Source organism: Homarus americanus, unplaced genomic scaffold, assembly GCF_018991925.1.
Source record: "Homarus americanus isolate GMGI-L3 unplaced genomic scaffold, GMGI_Hamer_2.0 scaffold6354, whole genome shotgun sequence".
Taxonomy (NCBI): Eukaryota; Metazoa; Arthropoda; class Malacostraca; order Decapoda; family Nephropidae; genus Homarus; species Homarus americanus.
Window position 1 is genome coordinate 302,990 of NW_024715548.1, and position 23,274 is coordinate 326,263.

A 23,274-nucleotide genomic window follows, 5' to 3' on the forward strand; every position below is an offset into this window, starting at 1 on the left:
CTCTTGAACCCGGCCGAGAGGTTGTTGATGTTGTGTGGTTGTGGGAGTAAGTGAGAGTGGTAGTTACTAGTGGTTGTGGGAGTAAGTGAGAGTGGTAGTTACTAGTGGTTGTGGGAGTAAGTGAGTGTGAGAGTGGTAGTTACTAGTGGTTGTGGGAGTAAGTGAGTGTGAGAGTGGTAGTTACTAGTGGTTGTTGTGATCTTGAGTGGTGGTAGTAAGGATGACTAATAGAGGCATTATCCACCACAAGGTTCACTCAAGTCCCCAAATTATTATTAAAGGCCTGTTAGGTAGGAGGAGCTCCTTGTTATGGTTTGGTGATACACGCGGCTCATCTCTCAACACCAGTTGGTGATGTACGTGTGTGATAGTTCTCTCTCGGCGTGGTGAGGTCAGCACACGGAAGATATTCTCTTTCTCTCTCAACAACGTATAAGACCAAACACGCTCTTCTACGTATGTATTCATGAAAGTATGTTATTGGTGTAGTGCAAGAGAGAGAGAGAGTGTACGGTCAGCTCTACGAGTGTCCCTGACACATGTAGATTAGCGTTGCCCAATGACCCAGGGCCAGGGCCGCGGTGTAGTGTACTGTAGCTTTTTGTGTGTGTGTGTGGGGGGGGGGCAGCGGACATTCCTGGAGCATTACAGGCAGCGGGGTAGTGGAGTGTAGTGTGACCTGGGCCTAGATCACACAATTTGCGAGTCCTGTCGCTAAGTGTCGGCATCCTGCTGGGCTGTGGGGCTTTCAGGGAGGCTGCCCGGCCCGGCCCGGTTGAACTAGACTATGGGTATCGTAGAATCAGGCGCCGGTGGATGAAAAAAAAAAGAAGGGATAAGGGAGAATGGAAAGGTGTGGGCGCCAGAGAGGAACGTGGGTCACATGGGAAAGGATGTGGGCGCCAGGGAGGATGGAGGGCGCCCCAGGGACAAGGATGATACGACGCGAGGAACGTCCGGGGCCATCCAGCAAGAAGGAGCTGTTGTGTCCTGGGGCCCACTGACGGGCGTGTCATTACCTCAACCCACGGACGAGAGGTTACCCTGGGCCCCTCTACCAGGTCCCGGGGGGGGGGGGCTAACAGGTCACCTTCATCTGTCACTTGGTCTCTCCTGTGAGTCTATGACCTTGTAAGCTACCGGGTTACCCTTCTCTCCTGTGGGCGTGACTTACCCCTCCCCCGTGGCTCACAGCATCACCATCATCCACCATCACCACTACCACACCATCATCATCCACCATCACCACTATCCACCACCACCATCCACCACCATCACCACCATCCACTACCATCACCACCATCCACCACCACCACCACCACCATCACTACCACCACCACCATCTACTACCATCACCACTATCACCACCACCATCACCACTATCCACCACCACCATCACCACCATCCACCACCACCATCTACCATCCACCACCACCATCCACCACCATCCACCACCACCACCACCATCCTACCATCTACCATCCTACCACCTACCATCTACTACCATCACTATACCACCACTGCATCCACACACCACCATCACCACCATCCACTACCATCACCACCACCCTCCACTACCATCACCACCATCCACCACCATCATCCACCACCACCCTCCACTACCATCACACACCACCACTCAACATATCATCCTCCCAGGTAGACATGAGAGACTGGCACCGCGCCAATATGCTTCCACTTGTAGACTGTAAACACACACAGCTGACAAACAAACACCCACGAGAAAATTGATATAGTGTGTTCATTGTTTGACGACTATGTTCTTCCCGCCATCTTGGTAATTGTCTGTTTTGTCCTCGATTACTTAATAAAAAACAACATCAACAACAACAACAACAACAACAACAACAACAAAACAATCACCAACAACAACAACAACAAAACAATCAACAACAACAACAGCAAAACAACATCAACAACAACAACAACAACAACAACAACAACAAAACAATCACCAACAACAACAACAACAAAACAATCAACAACAACAACAGGAAGTATATTAAATTTACTGTAGGTGAGACTCGACTTTAACCTTTGTTGACCCGCTTGTGATTGATGTACTTTGTTAGGATTACCTGAACATTAGACACCCTGGATTAGGTTAGTGTTAGGTTAGGTTAGTTAACGAAAAAGTTAGTTTAGATTAGAATAGGTTAACGTTAGGTTAGGTTAGGGTATTCTATCATTAGGAGGAATAAGCTGGGGTGCCTTTCTTTCCTCCAACTGTTAAATAAATTCTACATTTTATCTTCGCTTTATATTTACCGCAACATTATTGTAAACATAGACGGGTTATTTGACCCATCTCTCTTAATAAATATTCACATGATGATGATAGTGTGTGTGTGTGTGTGTGTGTAAAGAACTTGAGATTTTTAATTTATATTTACATTTTCTTCAGTATGGGATAACTTTTCTTTATTTAACTGTTTGGTTCACCTCAAGAATGTACACCCTATATTATTTCACCTAAAGATTAACCACTTTAACACTCTTTGAGGTTGAGGTTAGGTTAGGTTAAGTTAGGTTAGGTTAGGTTAGCGTAGCGTAGCGTTAGGATAAGGTTAGGTTAGGTTAGCGTTACTCTTTAAGGTGAAATAAACTGGTGATATTCTTCAGGTGATCTAACTTTTTTACAAACTTTAAAACAAATGTATAATTCACCTTCCCTCTAGCAAACAAAACCTGCTTATATTAATCTATAGTGTAATAAAACTTTTTTATATCACCCCCGCGTAAAAAAAGAATAACCGTAAATAAATAAATAAATAAATAAATACCCCCGCGGTCTCTGTTGAAGGCGGGGCAACATGTAAATACCTCGGCGCGGGGTCTTCCTGAGTCTTGATTCTTAGTGATTCACAAGATAAATACTGCTGGTGGGTAAACAGGTAAGATTACACCACACAGGTAAAATTCTGACCCCTTCCCTTCCCCCAAACACACACAAACACACCTCCTCCCCCTCAAATGACGCAAAAAATTACACTAAAACTCTACCTTAACTCGATACGATGAATTAGTAACTTGAAATTAACGCGGGATATATATTTATGTTTGTAATTATTCTGAATGTTGTTGTTTTGTTCTGTAATTAATGTTAAGAGAATGTAGTTTGTTGTGGTGGCGTCTTAGTTTAATTTGGATGTTATATTTTTGGGGCATTGTTATTGTGTTTTGGTGGAAGGTGACCATTTAGGTGTGTGTGTGTGTGCGCGGTGGGGGACAACGGTACATGAACCGCTGGTAGACCCCCCTCCCCCTAATCCCCTACCCACTTACCCCCCCCCCCTTCCCTTCACCCCTCCCACCATCTGCAGTACCACCATTTTTGCCTGCAAACTCCAGGTTACCAGAGCGACAAAAACTGACCTGACCTGATGGTGATGACCGCGGGGTATCACCACCGCCGCCACCACCACCCCTGTCTTCTTCTTCTTCCATTTTATCCCCTCCTCCTCCTCCTCCTCCTCCTCCTCCTCCTCCATTGCCCGTTAGGATGCACTTGTAAATTCACTATCGTCCTCCTCCCCCGCCGCCACACTACTGGGCCAGCCACCCTCACCTCCACGATATGATTGTGGCTGATGATGATGATGGCGCTAGTGATGGTGAAGATGGTGATACAGGAGGTTTAGTGGACCAGGGAAGGTATGGTGTATTAAACCAGGGGGAAGGGGGGAACAGGGAGGCTGGCAGGGGTGTAGGCAGGGGGTAGACAGGGAAGCAGGGAGGGGATAAGCAGGGAGGCGTGGTGCACTAAGGACCACACCCAACAAGTGACCAGCAGTAAACACACACACACCTCAGAAGTCGTCCATAGCTTCACGTCGCCCTTAATAAGTTTCTACAGGAGGTTTAACAAAAGAAGCCCCAGTCTGAACCATCGCTACATGGGAGGACGTTATGTAGCGAGTTCCTTAATTAAATGTGATGTTACTTTGTGAGTTCCTTAATTAGTGCGTGGATGTTACTTTGTGAGTTCCTTAATTAAATGTGGATGTTACTTAGCGAGTTCCTTAATTAATGCGTGGATGTTACTTAGCGAGTTACTTAATTAAATGTGGATGTTACTGAGCGAGTTATTAATTAAATGTGGATGTTACTTTGTGAGTTCCTTAATTAAATGTGGATGTTACTGGGCGAGTTGTAATTAAATAATGGATGTTACTTTGTGAGGTCCTTAATTAAATGTGGATGTTACTGACGAGTTACTTAATTAAATGTGGATGTTACTGAGCAGGATTACTTAATTAAATAATAGTTTGTTACTTTGTGAGTTCCTTAATTAAATGTGGATGTTACTTAGCGAGTTCCTTAATTAATGCGTGGATGTTACTTAGCGAGTTACTTAATTAAATGTGGATGTTACTGAGCGAGTTACTTCACAATCCTCCCCTTCCTCCTCAAACAAAACATGGACGCTTCTCTCAGACAGTTCACAGAGAGGAGGAAAAGGAGGAGGAAGAAGAACGAGGAAGAAAAGGAGCAGCGGAGGAGGAGGGGGAAGAGAAAAAGGAAGGAAGAGGAGGAGGGGTGAAAAAGGGAGGGGGAGAAAGAGGGAGGTGAAAGAAGAGGGAGGGTAAAAAAAGAGGATGAGGGGAAGAAAAGGAGAGAAGAGGAAGGGGGAGGAGAAGGAGAAAGGGTAATGAGGGAGGAGAAAGGCAATGTGTTCATGATCTTGTAGTTGTTGTTGTAGTTGTTGTGGGCAGTACTACATAAGGTACCAATGTACAGTAGTAGAAGCTCTGGGTGATCTCTCAAGGACACGCCAACACGTCTGGGGCTATTGTACTAGTGAGACTCAACACATGTCTCAATTTAACAGTTAACAGATTTCAAAGACCTGGTGAATTTAACAGTTAATAGATTTCTAAGACGTAAGGATTTAATAGTTAACAGATTTCAAAGACCGTCTAGATTTAACAGTTAACAGATTTCTAAGACCTGACGAATTTAACAATATTGGTACCGATAGTAAAGTGATTCTTATTTGACATTCGTGTATAAATAAAGATATAAATTTAAGTGAATTTAACACTTTCGTAAAATATATATAATTTAGCATCTCGTAAATATATGAACATCTCTTGTAAAAAACAAATATATAAATTGTTGATCTCGTAAAATAAATCAATATTAATTGTAAATGTATAACGTCTGTTGCTGGAAAATTGTAAAAAAAAAATACCCGAACAAAAGCTGTAAATTGTAACATTAATCAAGAGTAGATGTAAATTAAATACGACAGGCTGTAAATATATTGTCTTCTTAATCAGTTGTAAAAAAAATCTAAACCCAGTTGTAAATTCATAACATCAATTCATGGGTAGTTGTAAAAAGTTAAGGTTATAGATCATCTGTAAACACATAACATATACTTACGGGCAGTTGTAAGAGAAATAAAACTCCAACGACCAGCTGTAAATGTTTGACTAGCATATATCAGCTGTTTTACAAGAGAGAGAGAGAGAGAGAGAGAGAGAGAGAGAGGGGAAAAAATGGTAATGAAGAAAGCAAGAGAGAGAAAGAAGAGAGGAGAAAGAAAAAGAATGCAAAAAAATTGACGAGAGAGGGTAAAGAAAAAAAAGAATAGAGAAAAAATGGAGAGAAGAGAGAGAACTGGTTATGTCATGGCAAATACCTCAGTAAATATACAGGTTAATACTACACCTCTCTCTCTCTCTCTCCCTGTACAAACGACATAACATGTATGGTGGACGTGTAGCCTTGAGGGATCCCTTTAAGGTCTCATAGCTCTGTCTTGCCTTGTGGTATTACAACACTGGTCTCTGAGCCATAGTTGGAGAGAGAGAGAGAGAGAGAGAGAGAGAGAGAGAGCACTAAACCCTGATAGAGCGATACCGGTGCTAGATATTTAGATAGATAAATTAGATAGATAGATAAATAGATAAACTGCACCATTGTAATTAACCTATTAAAGAGAGAGAGGGAAAGTAAGTAGAGGTAGATAAAGAAAGTGAGCAACACACACACACACACACACACACACACACACTTGATGTAGTGATCAGGAACAGCTCTTGGGAAGTAATGTGGATGTCTTGGTACTTTATGGTTGTGTTTGAAGTGCAGCGAAGCGTCTGGCAGGGGCGTGGCGGTGGTGGGCGTGGGGCCAGGGTAGGGGAGGCGTGGTTAAGGGAATGTCTGGGGGTGAGACGTGGTATTAGAGGCGAGGAGCCCTGAGGCGTGGTTTAGCAGATGTTGGGTCAGGTAAGATAAGGCGTGGTGGGGCGCGGGGCTGGTGGGGCGTGGGGCTGGTGGGGCGCAGGGCTGGTGGGGCGCAGGGCTGGTGGGGCGTGGGCTGGTGGGGCGCGCGGGGCTGGTAGGGGCGTGGGGCTGGTGGGGCGTAAGGGCTGAGTGGGGCGTGGAAGGAGATATAATTTGGTGTTTCTTGTTAGCAAAGGTGGTGAAGGTGCCAGGGCATGGGGTAGCGGGCGTGGGGCGAGGTGAGGTGGGGCGCAAGGCAGTTGGCGTGGGGTGAGGTGAGGCGAGGGACAGCGGGTTTGGGGCGAGGCGATGCAGGGGACAGTTGGCTTGGGGCTAGGCGAGGCGAGGCGAGGCAGCAGCGGACAACGCGGGCTTGGGGCGAGGTGGGGAGGATAGCGGGCGTGGTGGTGGTGCAGGAGCAATAGCAGCTTTTTCTCGCCACTCCCAGCCAGGCCACCACCACCACCCCTCTCCCTCACCACCACCCCTCTCCCTCACCACCACCCCCTCCTCCACCACCACACCATCCCCTCTCCCCCCACCTCCACCATCCCCTCTCCCCCCCTCCACCCCCACCTGGCCGGTTTATGCTCCCCGTAACTCGTAAATCGAACTAACAGTGAAATTCTCATCCGACATACTTACTCCTTATTTCATGGCCCACAACGGCATGTGATGGTGGTTGTTGTGGTAGTGGGTGGTGATTATGTTAGTGTTGGGTGGTTGATGATGGTAGTTGTGTTGGGTGGTGGTTGTGTTGGATGGTGGTTGTTATGATGGTGGTGGTGTGTGCGTAACATACCTGGGTGGTGGTGAGTGATGGCGGGCCCTCCACTCTTGTTGACTACCTGGAGGTGATTCGAGTCTTCATGTTTAGTCAGTTTTCTGAGAGGGAGGGGAGAGGGGGGTAGGAGGAGGAGGGTGGTAGGTGGTTGTGGTTGGTCTTGATGTTTGCAGGATATGAGACTGGTGTTTAGTGAGGTGGTTGTGCCTCCTCCTCCTCTTCTTCTTCTTCCTTCCCCTCCTCATCCTTCTTCTCCTCCTCCTCCTCTTCCTTCTTCTCCCTTTCCTTCTCCTCTTCCTCTTCCTTCTTCTCCTCCTCCTTCTCTTAATCTTCGTCCGTATTCTCCTTCTTCTTCCATCTCCTGCTCTCTCTCCTTACACTCTTCTTCCTTCTCCTCTTTTTCTTCTTAGTCATCCATATTGTACTCCCGTTCATCCTCTTTGTCATCCTCTTCACTTTTTCCTTCTTTTTTCTTCTTTCACATCTTTGTCCTTCTCTTCTCCCCTCTCACCCCTACCCCCTCTCTCCTCACCCCACCCCCACTCCTCACCCCACCCCACTCTCCTCACCCCCACCCCCTCTCCTCACCCCACCCCCTCTCTCACCCCCCACCCCCTCTCCTCACCCCACCTCCTCCTCTCCCCAAGTCTTACTCCTCCAGCGTGAGGCGGTGTGTGGGCCCTGGGGAGTGTGTACAAGAAGAGGGTGTTGGTGTGGAGGTGGGTGGAGAGGAGTGGGTGGAAGCCAGGAGATGCGAAGCTGGCAGTATAGTCACGGTATTGTGTGTGTGTGTGTGTGTGTGTGTGTGTGTGTGTGTGTGTGTGTGCATGGACCTGGGTGTTGGGCTCTAGAGGCCGCCCACCTCGGGTCTCTGCCTGGCTGCTGCTGGTAGGTGACTTGTGTTCCTCTCCACCAACTGCATCATGTACCCTTTGATGTCCAAGATAATGTCCTGTGTGAAGTAAAATGTCACACTTTGCCCCCCTCCCTCTCCCCTCCCCTCACACACCCTGTGGAGTACAGGAGATCAAACTCCTAACACCCGAGGTATTTAAGCTTTCAACACGTTTCCTTGTAAATTAAAAAAAACTCCCTGGCCTGCTAGTGGAAATTCTTCAGGAGAGAGAGAGAGAGAGAGAGAGAGAGAGAGAGAGAGAGAGAGAGAGAGACCTTTGAAATCTTTCCTAGAAATGTTTTTGATCAACCAGACTGTAGTGTTTATGTGGGACAACGAAAGACAACAACAACAACCAACCTGGTCACTTCATTACCATCACCATTAACCCCCACCCCCCCTTTCCCTCCCACATATCTAACTTGTTGTAGTTGGGAGGGGGGGGGGGTGGGGGAGGGTAGTGAGAGAGGTAGAGGAGCCTTGAGAAAACATCACCACTTAAACACATCCTGTTCTCTATATGCTTCATCAACTATAATAAAAAAAAAAATCATGTAAATTTCAACATATCCTGGTAAAATTCTCACTTACTTCCATCCGGTGATTCAAGTCAGGAACTAATCTAATTTACCGTTCAGTTTCGTCACGATAGAATAAGACTTCTGTAAAATGTCTCCCCTTGTTGTTGACAGGTGGAACAAACGCTTACATGCCCGTGTTGTCATATTGGTGAGCCGGACATGAATAAATCATCTTGTATGTTGATGATATTTGCTGTGATCACTCTTTGTCTCCCGTCAGCAAAAACCAGCCACTGTTGACAATTGTAATGATCCATCTTACCTGCCTGTGTCTTATATCCAATCCCCATTTGGCCAGGACTAACGAAGTGTTGTAGCCAAACCAACCACATGATGTGTTCTGGACTAACTATTGTAGTCTTAATTGTGCATTGTAGTCAAATCAACCACGCAATAGTCATAACTAATATATATTGTAACCAAACCACATATGTAGTTATAATTATGTGCTGTAGCCAAACCGCAGTAAACATACCACACATTGGAGTCGGTGCATTGTAACCAGTCTCAAACTATAGATTATTACCAAACCAAATATTAATGAATTTAGACATATTTGGCCAGGTAGGCGTTTCATACCTGTGTGTGTGTAGTGCTCAAGGGGACAGCTGGTTTCATGCTGTCAGTAATGATATCTGTCTGTGTAATTATCGTTGACATCTGGATTGTTATTGGCGCACCTTTGTGTTTGTGTATAATATGCGATGATGAGTTAGTATTATTAAAGTATTAGTATTATTATTATTATTATTATTAGTAGTAGTAGTAGTAGTTGTATAGTACACGAAACATCTAAACCTCTTGACTACGATAACTTAGCCACTTGAGTACGATGATTTTATCTATTAATGTAATCACTGAATCACTTGCGTACGATAACTTTACCCTTGAGTACGATGAATTAACCATAAGGTGAAATAAGCTAGGAGGGCTAATCTTTATGTGATCCGAATAATAAAAATATTTTTTTTTCGCACAGACAACTTAAACCACGTGGACCAGCCCTCGCACTGAGACCCTGGATATGTTGTCTTAATAGCTTGTGTAAAAACAGCAAGTGGTTGTATTCTTAATCATCAGGATGGAAGTATTGTCTTGCGTCCACTGATATTATTTGGTGTTATCATTAGAGTGATCTTTGTGTTGTGCCGTGTAAGGATGCCGGTCTAGTGAGGATGCCGGTCTAGTGGGGATGCCGGTCTAGTGACATTGTCAGTCTAGTGACGTTGTCAGTCTAGTGACGTTGTCGGTCTAGTGAGGTTGTCGGTCTAGTGAGAATGCTGGTCTAGTGAGGATGCCGGTTTAGTAAGGATTTGAACCAGTTCCTCAATAAGGATGTCAGTTTTTAATGATATTAAACTCGACCACAACGGGACGCCTCTTGCTGCTCTCGGCTTCCTACACCTCTAACTTTAATGCCAGAGTTCTCACGCACCTTTAAGTTCAATATTGGCGGCTTCAGGCGCCTTTAAAGTCCAATATCGAAGACCTCAGACTGTGTGGAAATGAAGAGTATTTCGAGGTCAGGAAGAGATGGGCAGGTTCGTCTCCTGTCTGGCTCAGAACTGCCTCTTATACACTTGCCCAAGGAAGAGCGCCCTTGGCAGCAGTATTGGTGTCATAATGTTATGTCCCACGGGCAGTACTGTAGGCCCCGGGTGATGCTTAGGTGAGGATGATGTTACTTGCGAGGTGGAGTGGTCCTGCTTACCTGCTCTTGAATCATCATTGCAGTTTCTTGAGACGAATACACAGGTGCCCTTTAAGAGAGGTGCACCACTCGAAAGGTTCAGCCATGTCAGTGATCCTGTTACTAACTTTTTATTCATATTATTTTGGCTTTATAAAGTGTTTCAATTTAAATCTCAACCAAAACTGGCACCCTAGTGGAAGCCTCAAGCATCACATAAGTAGTGAAGATGAGGTTCCTGGGGTGAGAATTTGACCTGTAGGTGGTGTTGGGTGGGGCCGCCTGCAGCCTGTCCTTTTACCACCGATGTTACTTACCTACAGGCTGGCTCGGGAGGAAGAAGCGCCTTTGGCTCCATGTAAGTGGAAAATTTGAGGTTTCTGAGGTGAGAGTTTGACCTGAGGGAAGTGAAGAGGTTACGGTGTGTGTGTGTGGGGGGGTTACAGGTCATTTCGGAACAAGGCATAAATGGAACGTGCGAACTCCAGGACTAGTAGTTTCGGCCTAATCTAACCTAACCTAACAATATCTTAACCTAACCAGACCTAGCAATTATCTAACCTAAACTACCCTAACACTAATTTAACAAGACCTAACAATAACGTAGCCTAACCATAACCTAACCTAACCTAAACCGTAACCTAAAAAGCCGTGTCCCGATTACAGTTTGTCCTGGAAAGAAGGAACACCCGTGGCCATCTCCAGCCCGGCCTTGAACCACTGCTGCTACTAGTCACTGGGGGAAGGGCGTCTCTGGCCTCGTCGTTAATACCTCCAAATTGATACCATTGGCGCCTTAGGACCTGGAGCACCTGTAAGTGGAAACGATGTGGGTTCTGGGGTGAAAATTTGACCCGTAGGAATTGTGGGGCGGGATCTCTTACACCCGGGCCCTCACCTGTCACTGCTGTTTACTTGACTGGGTTGGAGTGGTTTCGATACCTCTTAGTGGAAAGAATTAACCTATTTGGGGATTACATGAAGATTATTCTGCACTCGTAACTCTAAATGGGGTGGAGAGTAGGTTGGGTTAGAATAGGTTAGGTTAGGCCTCGGGTACTGAGTTATCTGGGTTAGATTAAGTTAGGTTAGCATTAACATTTTAGATCATGGGGGTGACTTTAGCAGTGTGTCCTAATGATCATGATATTCCCCACTTTTGTAGATGAATATTTGAGCTATAGGAGGTGTAGGTCGGGTGGGGGCTGTACCTGGCCTTGAACCATCACCGTTGTGCTTCACCTGGCTGAGGAGTGGACGCCTCTGGCATTATCTGCGGGCCATCTGTTACTCAGTTTACTCTAGGAAATACCACACACACACACACACACACACTCCGCTATGTGCTGGCAGTGTTACTCTTCACGCGTATTTTAGTGGGGTGGTGGGGGGGGGGAGGGGCTTGAGGCAGATGAATGGTGACGCAACACCACCAAGGCACATGACAGTGAAAGAAGAAAGAGTGAAATAAAGTAAGAAACAGAGGCATCAGTTGTGGAGTTCCTGACGGTTTTGTTGTTGTTTTTTCTGAGATTCCTGGAGGTCGTGTTGATGATGGAGGTTCATAATTATCACCCCTCACCCCTCGGAGGAGCTTGTTCACGAGTGTCGTTATTGGTGTGTGTGTGTGTGTGTGTGTGTGTGTGTGTGTGTGTGTGTGTGTGTGTGGTTCTAACTCTCGGGACTGTCTGTGTTGCTGGATTCCTGGGTCTTGGGAAGTGTCGTACACAGTAGACACCACCTTGGGGACACGGTCTACACCAGCCTTGTCTCTGCCGTTTATAATTTATTTTCTTCTTTCCTGTTTGTGTATGTGTACGTAGCTACCTGTGTATGAATTTATATACCTGCGTTCAAGTATACTGTATGTATGTGAGTATTATATTCTTGTTGGTGAGTAATATTTGTTTATGTATGTATGTATGTGTGTATGTATGTATGTATGTATGTATGTATGTATGTATGTATGTATGTATGTATGTATGTATGTGTACTCCGACCTGGCAGCACACATTTAAGGATGGTGGTGATGCTTGGGTCATATGATCACCCGCTTGTTGTTGTCGTGAGTGTTTGTTGTCCTCGGTGATCGTGTTGGTCTTGGCGCTGCTCTCGTCTCCTGTTACACCCCGGAAATCTTGGACGCTCTTCCTCCCCCTCTCCTTCAGGCACGTGCTTGATAGAGCCTGTCTTAACTATGTCTTTCTTTCTTTACATGTTTCTTTATTATCCAGTTCCGGCGTCTCACTCTTGACCTACATGATGTGGCGTAATTCTTTTTTTTAAGTTATCTGAGAGTCAGGAGTTAAGGTATCGATTTCCTCAGGTTTACATTAGGGGAATATTTAAGTGGGTTTGAAACAATTACAGTTACAGGTATTGTTACAGCTACAGGTACGGCAGGGGCGGATCCAGAAATATTAAATGGGGGGTTGAAGAAGTTGTGGGTGGGGGAACATAGCGAGCCCACCCAGCTTGAGGGGGTTGCGGGGTGGGCGCTGTTAGCCCCTCAGAAATTTTTTGGAAAATCTGACCAATATCATGAGTATTTTGAAGCCATGTGCACTAAATATTAGGTGATATTCTGAAGCCAATAGTAATTACATTTTACTATACAAAAACGCTTGAGTACAATACTGCGTTAAAGAACAAGTATTGGAATTTTCTGGTGAAAAGGGAGATGTACGGCCCCAGGACCCCCCCCCCTCCCTGGATCAGCCCCTGTATGGTCACAGGTACAGTTACAACTACATGTATTGTTACAGCGACAGACATTCCTTGTATATTGGCTATGGACAGGTATGAGTAATTTTCGTGACAGGTATCAGCGAGTTATACAAGCAAGCTTCTACATAAATCAAATTACAAGTTGTGTTCCTGATGGAGCGGTGAACACACGCACCAGGCTGCCCTTACCTCCTGCTGGCTCAGGCACGGAAGCTCTATAAATAATACTGTTTTGAATCTTGTGCACGAACTTAGTAAGGCCCGTACATGCCAAGCTTAGTAAGACTCGTACGCGCCAAGCTTAGTAAGACTTGCACATGTCAAGCTTAGTAAGATTTACGCCGAGCTTAATAAGACTAGTACACGCCAAGCTTAGTATGACTCGTGCACGCCAAGCTTAGTAAGAGTCGTACACGATAAGCTTAGTAAGACTCGTACACGCCAAGGTTAGTAAGACTCGTACACGCCAAGGTTAGTAAGACCCGTACACGCCAAGCTTAGTAAGATTCGCCCACGATAAGCTTAATAAGACTCGTAGACGTCAAGCTTAGTAAGACTCGCACACGATAAGCTTAATAAGACTCGTAGACGCCAAACTTAGTAAGACTCGTATACGCCAAGCTTAGTAAGAATTTATACACGCCAAGCTTAGTAAGACCCGTACATGCCAAGCTTAGTAAGACTCGCACACGCCAAGCTTAGTAAGACCCGTACACGCCAAGCTTAGTAAGACCCGTACACGCCAAGCTTAGTAAGACCCGTACACGCCAAGCTTAGGAACATACTGAGTGACCTCTGAATATATCTGTGGTGATTTTTTTTAACCTTGGCCGAGGAAAATGTGGAGTAGCGGCCCGTGATGTTGGTAGTGGTTAGCCTGGCTGAGAGACGCTTATATGAGAGCCACACCCACCACGACCACACCACCACCACGACCACGACGACCACACCTGCATTGATCACCACCACATTTTTCCATCACCGGCAGCCACAACACCACGAGACCACAACACCACGACCACACCACCGACCACCACCACGACGACCACAACACCGACGGCCACCACCACGACGACCACCATCACCACGACGACCACAACACCGACGACCACAGCGCAGGCGACCACTGCCACGACGACCACACCACCACGACGACCTGGCCTGGCTGACGATACAGCGACCCACGACTACTACACCGACGACTACACCACCACGACTACACCACCACCACGACGACTACACCACCACGACGACCACACCACGAGGACCACACTGCGACCACACCATCACCCGACAGCCACAACACCGACGACACACCACAGAGCCACACACCACAACACCACGACACAACACCACGACGACCACACCACCGCGATCACACTACGGCACATTGCAACACTAACACAGCCAAAACCACCACACCACGACCACAACAGACGACCACAACAGACGACCACATCACCACGATACACCACAACACACCACACCACCATACGACCTCACCACCACCACACCACCACCATACGACCACACCACCACCACGCAACCACACCATACCACACGACCACTAACAAAAATATCCCCCTCCCCCAACGTGAGGACAGAACCCGCACCAGCGCCCTTCCCCTTATCACACCTGCGCCGCCCACCCGAGTAAACACCACCTGCAGACACCACACCACAGGGTCCAGGTTCTCCATAATTCGTATTTTTTTTTCTTTTACGGGAGAGGATAAAAAAATGACTATAATCTTACTTCAAAATCGATACCATTTTTTGTCTTCATTGTAATGTTGTATGTTAAATTAACTTGTTTGATTCTTATACATATCCTTTCTTGGAGGGGGGAGGAAGAACTAACACAGGAACCTTGCATGAATAGCGTCAGTGCCTCCTTCAGCAGGGTAGCAGGGAGGAGGAGAGGGCCATCAGGTGCCAGACAAGGGTGTACCTGTACTGTTCCTCGCCGTGCTATTGTTAGTACGAGTCAGGATCATTTAGTCTTAGGATTAACGCTCGGGAATTAAACCAGATCTCAGCAATTGACCTCCTCGTCCTCCTCCACCACCTCACGCTAGGAAGTTAGTGCTCTGGGATGACTGGGCGTTAAGATCGTTAGTCCACTTGGTATTATAGAGGGATTTAGTCCATGTGAGCAGGTGAGGGTTGTGATCCTCTTGCTGTGTCAGGTTCACTGGGGAGAGGAATGGAAGGTTAGTCCAAGGGATGAGCCGCCTGATTATGTCTCAAAGAGGGGCCTGGGTGTCTTATCTGGGAGGCACATTACACACTTACTGTACAGACAGATATCCTGGTAGACAGCGAACCTCGTGTATGTGCAGTATGTTGAGGTCCTGAACTATTGTGTTTACTCTTACTGAAATACTCCATTATGTCTGTATGCATACTGTACCTGGTGGGGTATATATATATCACTGGGTATATACTTGAAGGGGTATAAACCATTTTGTATATGTTTTAGGAGGTTTATACTTCCAGGAATAATAGCCAGGGTCTTGTATGATTGATATCCTGTATGTTGAAGTTTGGTGTATTAGTTTGTTCCAAATAAAATGAAACTCGCCGAAGAATTAACAGCAATAATAATAATAATAATAATAATAATAATAATAATAATAATAATAATAATAATAATAATAATAGTGTGTGGTTTACCTCAGACTATAGGGTACACACACTATTGACTCTCACAGTACAGTACAGTGGATGCGGCATTATAACCCGGGTTCATATTATAATGGTATATACTTAGCCAGTGTTCCCTCCGCCAGTATACTTGAGGTAGTGCATGTCGTGGTGTGTGTTGACCAGGTGTATGGACGGTGTGACGTGTAGGTAGGAGAAGCCCTCAACAATTTTGCAGGTGTCAGAATGTATATGAAATTAGTTTTGAATTGTATTTTTTAGTGTTATTTTTGTATTTGTATTTTTGTGTATTTGATAGTTTGTGTATTTGGTATTTTTTGTATTATATTTTGTATTTATTATTTGGAAATTTTTGTGTTTAATATTTTTGGGGGATTTTGTATTTTTGGATTTTGATATTTTTTGTACTGGCATTTTCTGTATTTGCCTTGCTAACGACATACCCGGATTTGTAAAGAATTTTATTTTTGCTTCAAGAATCGATGGAAATGTTGGTACTCGAGTTCTTGTGAGTCGATTCAGAGTACGAGAACTTTTTAACGAGTACTTTGAGAGTCCGTGACCACTCTGAGGTACACGTCTGTACATTGATCGAGGGTGATGTGGTGTGGTGTGGCAGGTGGCGTGTCATGGGGCGTGGTAGTGTGGTGTGATGGTGTGGCAGTGTGACGTTGCAGTGTGGTGTGCTGTGGCGTTGCAGTGTGGTGTGCTGTGGTGTGGCAGGGGTATGGTGTGTGAAGGAAGAGGAGAACGCTAGACAGTTTGGTACCTACTCAGTGACAGTAAGTCTGCCAACCCCACTTATTATCCTGCTAACACCTGCTTCTTACACACACACACGAGGACAAGAACCACCACGAGATAAGAATTAGGACAACGCTCTAAGGATATGTATAAGGGAGGAGGAAACACTGTACAAGGTGTGTTGTGTACTGTGTGTGTTATGTTTGGGAACCACAAGCCGATTTAGGAATGTTTTGAAATGTATTAATGCAACAACGGCGTTACTGTGGTACGGTAACGTATAATTAAACATCAACGCTGGTGACTAGGTGTTCATTCATGCATGTTGTCGTGTGACTACCTGTAAAGTAATGTGGCGGTATTTGCCTGGCGTGTGTCATGTGAGGGTATTTTAGTGTGTGACAGGTGGAGGGGAGGCACGTGTAGCTGGTAGTGCAGGGTAGTGGACGTGGTGGCTCCCAGGTAACCCGCCCTCTAGTAGTCAATATCACGAGACCGGAAGGGTGGGTGGTGGAAGACGGTGGCTGGGTGGTATGCTTAGTTATCTCCATCAGCTTCACGTGGGTGGTTGTGAAGGCAAGGGGGGTAATGGAGAAGTGGTGTAGGTGATGGCCCCAGGTGACCGCCTCCACTGTGGCCGCCGCCCAACGTGGTGGAGCATGGTCCTTAGTCTGCGTCAGGTAGGTCCTGGCCTCATATCTGTCTCCCACTTTTCTTCTGTTACCCACCTCCTCCTCCCCTGCCCACACCACCACCCCTCTCTCCCCTGCCCACACCACCACCCCTCTCTCCCCTCAATGCCACACCACCACCACCCTCCCCGCTCCACACACCACCTCCCTCCCCCGCCCACACCACCACCCTCTCCCCCACCTCCACACCACCTCCCTCTCTCCCCCCAGCTCCACACCACCTCCCTCCCCGCCCACACACCAGCTCCCTCCCGCCTGAATGGAAGAGATAGTTATTGTCGACACTCACACCCTTGTTCTTGTTCCGCCCATCACCACTCCCTGTTCTCCCCTCGTCGTGCACCCCACCAGCGCTCCTGAAGAAGACACATTAGGACACCATTTCCCGCCATCGTTATCACCGCCACACCTCGTTACGTCATCCAGAGACTTTTTAACCTTGAATTTATTGTCTAGGGAGAGTTGGTGGGTCGACCTAGTTCTCTCTCTCTCTCTCTCTCTCTCTCTCTCTCTCTCCTCTCATCTTCCTCTTCCTCTCTTCCCCTTACTCGCCCCCTCTCATCTTCCTCTTCTCCTCTCATCTTCCTCTTCCCCTCTCTTTTTCCTCTTCTCTCATCTTCCTCATCCCCTCTCATCTTCCTCTTCCCCTCTCATCTTCCTCTTCTCCTCTCATTTACCTCTTCCCCTTTCGCCTTCCTCTTCGGACTCTCACTTTCCTCGTCTCATCTCCCTCTCTCCTTCTCTCCCTCTTCCCGTCTTTATATATTCCTTCTTATGTTATTATCCCTTCTTTCTCTTATGTTGCCTTTGTTTCTCATACTACTACTACTACTACTACTACTACTACTACTACTACTACTACTACTACTACTACTACTGCGAGTGTTGTGATGGTGACGGAACACACTCTTAATTACTCTCCTCGTCAGGTATATTTACAGGTGTGAGGGAGGACAGGTGTTAATTGGAACAGGTGTTAACTGGAACAGGTGTGAGGGAGGACAGATATTAATTGGAACAGGTGTGAGGGAGGATAGGTGTTAATTGGAACAGGTGTAAGGGAGGATAGGTGTTAACTGGAACAGGTGTAGGGTAGGATAGGTGTTAACAGGAACAGGTGTGAGGGAGGATTGGGGTTAATTTGAACAGGTGTGAGAGTAAGTAATAAAGGTGTGAAGGCCTCAAGTGGTGGGTGTCAGGTGAAAGCGTCTGGTAGTCTCAGGTATGTGTTGTGGTGAGGCATCTGTTATTCAAGACAGGTGTAAGCGAGGTAAGACAGGTGTGGTTGAGACAGGACAGGTGTGGTTGAAATAGGACAGGTGTAGGCGAGGCAGGACAGGTGTGTGGCACGCAAGCTAGTGCCTCCGGGTCGCCTTGGGCACTGTGTCAACCCGCTCTCCCAGCCTTAAGTCACAGCAGGTTTTTATCGCCATTCATTCATTCATATGACGACAACACCAACTTTATTGATGTGATGGTAGTGGTGGTGTGTGGTAGTGGTGGTGTGTGGTAGTGGTGGTGTGTGGTAGTGGTGGTGTGTGGTAGTGGTGGTGTGTGGTAGGTTGTGTGATAGGTAGCGTGTCGTGGTACTGTTGTTTGCTGATAGTGGTGGTACTGGTATGGTGGGGGTAGGTGGCGTGTGGTGATAGTTATGGTGGTGCTGGTATGGTGGGGAAGGTGGCGTGTGGTGATAATTATGGTGGTGGTGATAGTGGTGATGGGTGTGGTGGCTGAGTGTTTTTTGTGGGGCTTATCTTAGTGTTAAAGAGAACATCTGTGACTGAAACAAACACACACACACACAGACACACAGACACACACACACACACACACACACACACACACTACATATATAATAACCTAATTTCACTCCCTCACACCCGTAAGGAACAGATAAAAATAGTAATTACAAATATAACCTCGCTGTAAGACTCTTGACAGGACATATCGTTTTTCATTAATAAGTGAGGTGATGACATGAGGGAGAGAGAGAGTCTTGATGTGGGAGATAGTAACTTGTATACGTATAAGGTGTGGCCGGTGCACCAGGTGTGGCCGGTGTACCAGGTGTGGCCGGGAGCTAGAGGTTAACACAGGTGATATTTGTCAGCGTAACGTGGAAGCCCAGCTGACGCCCACCGCCCCTAGCACGCTGCCATGGTCACCCAGCCTCACTGAGTGCATCTAAATACTATTGAGTCACCCCAACAACCCCTACAGGGCCTACACACAGCTGTTCGGCCATTGTTTACTTTTGTATAATCCATCTCTCTTAATCTACAGCAAGATATTTCTTTATTAAGGACAAAAGGCCTGACTATCACTGCCTGGTGGTCCTGTTTCACCACATCAAGCACTGTTCACTGCACCCCTAAACAGCTGTTCACTCGATGTTTACTTTCAGTGATGCAATTATCTTAAGCTCTGAACAAGATCTCGCTTCAGGAAGGCCAGGAGGCTTGACTGTCTCACTGGCTGGTCATCCTCCTCCACTACTTTCACTGCCTTTATTCTCTATCATTATCACATCTGCGACTTGGTGAATGTTCTCTCCTGAAGCAGTGACCACGTGCTGACCACCCCACCCCACCTACCACAGTCCACACACGCTTATCATACTTGTGTTGCTGTTGACATTATTATTACCGATGGTGATGATGATGATAATGGCGACGTTGATAGTTTTGCTGCTGCAGTAATATTAAGTTCTGGCTGCTAGAGTGTGTGTGGGGGGGGGGGTTGACAAGAGGAGATGATGGTGGTAGTGGTGGTGGTTGATGTAGTCTTCTTGAATATTGGTTGACGGACTCTTGTTAATCCCTGGAGTCTAAAACTAATTCGGCTTATCTAAACCTAACCTAACCTAATCCAGCTTAACTTAACACTATCCGATCCTAACCTAGCTTAATACTATCCTATCCTATTCTAACCCAGCTTAATTTAGCACTGTCCTATCCTATTCTGATCTAAAATATCCTAAACTTACCCAACCAAACCCAAGGCGGTGTGGGGGGAGGAAGAGTGTTATAGGAGAAGGATTAAGGAGGCGTGTTGGAGGATATTGTGGTGTGGGATGAAGGATTAAGACGAAGGAGGCGCAGTTAAGGATGATAATTGTTGAGACAGGATGTTGTGGAGAGAGAGAAGAAGAAGGAGGGGGGTGAGGGAGGAGGGGGAAGGAACAGGGGTAGTAAGGATGTTGTGGTAGGTAAGTTGAGCTGAAGGAAAGGAGTCATGACCCTTACCTCCTAGTTGGCTGGGGGCGAGGCTGGAGGGAAGGAGGAGGAGAGGGAGAGAGGAGGGGGGGAGGGAAAAAGGGTAGGAAAAGATGACAGTGATGATCTAATAATATGGGAGGAAGGAGGGAGAGAAAGAGAAGGAAGTATGATGAGAGAGAGAGAGAGAGAGAGAGAGAGAGAGAGAGAGAGAGAGAGAGAGAGAGGGGGAACTGAAATAGCCACAAAAGACAGACAGACAGACAGACAAACTAAGACAACTATCACTAAAGACAAGTTTATGTTCAAAAGTTCACAAACAACTAATTCGACTTTTCCTTTGCAATGACAACAAAAACTCATTTACATAAATTTTTGAGAACCCTTTGCAATATATAGTTACACCCTTTTGCAATATATTTTTAACACCCTTTTGCAATATACACTTAAACACCTTTTGCAATATACACTTAACACCTTTTGCAATAAACAGCTGTCCCTCCCCGATAAAATTTCCCATTGCAACACGACCTAGACAGACAGACACTCGCTCATACACTCCCAGGTACCAACCAGTACAGTCTTAACCACATCAGTTCCTGGTGGGGGGAGGGGGTGGTGAGGACGGTGGTATGTGGTCGTCATTATCTCCCTTCAGCATCTCGTTACTGAAGCTATTGTTGCATTTATTTAGTTTTTGCTGGTATTTATTGCCTTGTTTTGTGCCACTTGTGAGATAAGACAAGCTGGTGGTGGGTATAGGAGGGAGGAGGTGGGTTGATGTGGTGGGTTGGAGAGGGGGAGGAGGTGGGTTGATGTGGTGGGTTGGAGAGGGGGGAGGAGGTGGATGGGTGGGTGGAGAGGGGAGGAGGTGGGTTGATGTGGTGGGTAGGGGAGGGGAGGAGGTGGGTTGGTGTGGTGGGGTTGGAGAGGGGAGGAGGTGGGTTGGATGTGTGGGGGGAGAGGGAGGAGGTGGGGTTGATGTGGGTGGGGTTGGAGAGGGGGAGGAGGTGGGTTGATGTGGTGGGTTGGAGAGGGGGAGGAGGTGGGTTGATGTGGTGGGTAGGAGAGGGGGTGTGGGGGACTGTTTGGTGGGTAGGGTAGTGTGAGAAAGAAGTTTCACACACACACACACACACACACACTTAAACAAATCACATTCCACAAAGTAGACTTCCCATATAGCTCCTCTAAAACAGTTTACAGTGATTAATACATAACACAAACAACTCACAATAACTAATACATAACTCAAACAACTTCCATTCAAGACGACAACAATCTGTCAGGATCGTCACACTTCTACAAATTACCGTACAGGTGTGGTTGTCCTGGCCACCCACTAATTAACTACCTGACATCCATCTTCTGTCACCTGCTGTTATCTCTCCGTCCCCATAGTGAAGTGAACTGTATGTGATTGTATATTTAGTGTTATGGTGTATTGTATTTTCTTATACAGTAGAATATAGATATATTTTTAAATAGATGGATTTTTAAGGTTTGGAATTGAAGTTCCTTGTCGGTCATAACTACTTAAGCCTTTTCATACACACACACACAAACACACACACACACACACACACACACACACACACACTGACCCAGCTTGTAAAATAGTTTGATTAGGCGCGTCACACACGTAGGTCAAATGTGTGTATAGGTGCCCGTGTAGCCTGCAATAGTAACGGGTAGTTCACGCATGTGTACAGTATGTACTCCTCTGACCTGCAATCGTGGGACTGTAGGCCACATAAATAAGAAGAAGGCACCGGACTTTCTCTAGCCTGGGGACGTAAAGAAAGACACCCAATGATCTGTCAAGTCACTCAATAACCTGTCAAGTCACTCCTATGAACAGATACATTGTAGTGCCTGTAATCGTACACGACAAGACCGCTTGTATAGCCTACAGTCCAAAAAGGTAGGTTACTTGTATGAACAGGTAGGTAGGTAGGTAGGTAGATAGGTGAATAGCCTGCGATCTCCCTCCGGCCCGACGACTTCCTCAACAGGTAAGGCAGAACTTGGGTCGGGTTCTTTCAGCCGACCGCAGGGAGAGGGTCCTTTTGTCGAGCCCGTCATTGTCAGACCCCGGGCGACGCGACCCTGCTACTGTGGGAGTCGCTGGTGGTGAGAGGAGAGGAGGAATCGTGGGTGGGGAGGGGTGTGTATGATTGGAGGGGGAGATTATATGAGGGGAGGGAGGGATGTGAGAGGAGGGGGGGGAAGAATATGGGAATGGAGGGAGGGATGAGAGTCTGGGGGGGGGGGACGATGTAGGAATGGAGTGTATGGGAATGGAGGGAGGGACCGTGTGAATGGATGTGAGGAGAGGAGGAAATGGTATGATGGGTTTATGGAGAGGGCGAGAGATGAATGGGGGAGGTAGCGGGCGTGTGAGTGGCTCTGGGTGAGGGAGAATGGGATTTTGAGTGGACGTCCTCGCGCGCGCGTGTGTGTGTGTGTGTGTGTGTTTTAACTATCTCCATCTGGTCTAAAATATGGGTAATTAATTAATAACTTCAGGTAGACCATCCCCCACCCCCACCATATTATCTCATCCGTTTATCTGTCTGTAATAAATTGCCTTTGTCACTGAACTCATTCTTGGTGGGGGAATTAGTTGGTTGAAGTGGTGGTGTTGTAGAGTGGTTGAGTCACCTGCCCCCTCCCCCGGCCAGTGTCCACCACGCTCTTTACCGCAGGAACAAAAGGCGACAAGTGTGGGGAAATTTGTCTCCTGTCCAGTCCTTCCCGACGACGTCACTGAGACCTCCCGGATTCGCCAAACTTTCATGTGTTGATTTTTTCCCCTGACTAAGGTTGAGACTGAGAGAATTCAGCTGAAGTGGTGTATTAAAGTTAAGATGTAAGATGGCGGCCACTTGGTGTTAATAATGTACTGTACTGAGAGTTTAGCCATAACAAAAAGTTCTCAAGTGAAGGTCTAAAAATACACCTAACTGGTTAGCATTCACTAAAACAAACAAAAAAAGTTAAATAGCTAAACAAAGAACTGAA

General features: G+C 46.5%; 1 protein-coding gene across 2 annotated transcripts in view; it reads left to right on the forward strand.

Moving 5' to 3' along the window:
• The window catches only part of LOC121857894 (vang-like protein 2-B), an 86,626-nt gene that overhangs the window by 38,468 nt on the left and 24,884 nt on the right, over positions 1 to 23,274 (forward strand). The window contains exon 2 of one of the 2 annotated variants that reach the window (XM_042354135.1): positions 10,872 to 11,019. The exons of the other annotated variant lie outside the window; for it this stretch is intronic. The gene's annotated coding sequence lies outside the window, so the exon portion shown is untranslated. The remainder of the gene's footprint in view (positions 1 to 10,871; positions 11,020 to 23,274) is intronic. 2 annotated transcript variants of the gene reach the window in all.